The 1227-nt window shown below is 49.4% G+C and overlaps 1 protein-coding gene across 1 annotated transcript in view; it reads right to left on the reverse strand.

Annotated features, from left to right (window-relative positions):
* Nucleotides 1–1227, reverse strand: part of COL9A3 (collagen type IX alpha 3 chain) — a 29562-nt gene that overhangs the window by 2029 nt on the left and 26306 nt on the right. The window lies entirely within an intron of this gene.

Here is a 1227-nt window from a genome sequence, read left to right on the forward strand (position 1 = left end):
CCGTGACAGTGGCTTCTGCCTGAAGACCTACAGTATATATTCTCGTTTAATTCAAACAATAACCTTCAGCCATCCCCACCCCGAGGCAGGCCGCCCCAGGGAACATGCTGACCCCGCGCCGTGTGGCGGCCTCACCTGAATTCTGCTGTGCAGTTATTCTGAGAACCCATAAAGTGATCAATGCTATTTTTGAATTTTATTTTCAAAAGTCTTAAAGGCATTCAGATCCCTGTTTAGAGAAAACCTTGTTTGGTCTTTCTTTGAGGACAGCCATCCCTCCCGCAGACTGTACTGGCACAAATGGCCCAGGGATGGTCAGAACGCAGACACATCTCCAAGACAACAGGGAGCTGTCTGATGGTAAACTTGGGACGGGGTGAGAAGGTGCATTTGACACGTTTGCCCTCTAGTGTTGAAACTATTCAATCTCCCAGCGTCTTAACAGTTATGAACTGATACCTCTAATTCTGGGAGCATTTTCATCCGCTGAGGTATTGTAACTTAACCTCACAGAGGACAAAAGGAGCTCACAGAAGTAAGTTTCCCTTGGAAACTTTCTTCTTAAGCTGTTTTTCAGAAACAGAATATTATTTGGTCAATAAGTTTGGAACAAATTGCAATCACGAACTTTAAATCCTGAATGGGGGCCGTGAGGCTAACTGCCTGGGGGCAGGCCGGCTGCAGTGGCAAAAACGGTTAGAATTTAAAATGAACTAAGTGTTAAAGGCCTTGTTGGAAAAGGTTAGTGGCCAGCAGCTCCCTGTCTGGGCACCAGGCATCCCTGCGACGGCACCCCCGCGTGGGATCAAGATCTCACCTCGTTTCAACTCGTCCCGAGTTCTTTACAGTCCTTAAAATGGATTTTTGATTGATAATTTTTGCCTTTTGCCACAGAAATGGTCACACGGGCCAGTTTTCGTGAAGGGAGCTGCTGTTGCGCACAAACGGGGCTCCTGTGCGCTCATTCCTCACACTCTTCTCAACCCTCCTCCCCCAAATGTTGTTCTAACGGAATTTGAGGAAAACCAGCACATTTTGAAAAACGTTGTCACACCCGTGGGTTTAATAAGGAATTAACCGAGCTGGGCCTGAAAGCATGAAGGGCTCTACCCGAGGCGGCTTCTAGCAATGGCTCAACCTCCCAGGGCTTTTCTAGATGAGCTCGTGGACTCAGAGGGAGGGGACGGGAGGGGACGGGAGGGGACGGGAGGGCCCCCCCCCCCCCCC

The sequence above is a fragment of the Lipotes vexillifer genome, unplaced genomic scaffold, assembly GCF_000442215.2.
Source record: "Lipotes vexillifer unplaced genomic scaffold, Lipotes_vexillifer_v1.1 scaffold1798, whole genome shotgun sequence".
Classification (NCBI taxonomy): domain Eukaryota; kingdom Metazoa; phylum Chordata; class Mammalia; order Artiodactyla; family Lipotidae; genus Lipotes; species Lipotes vexillifer.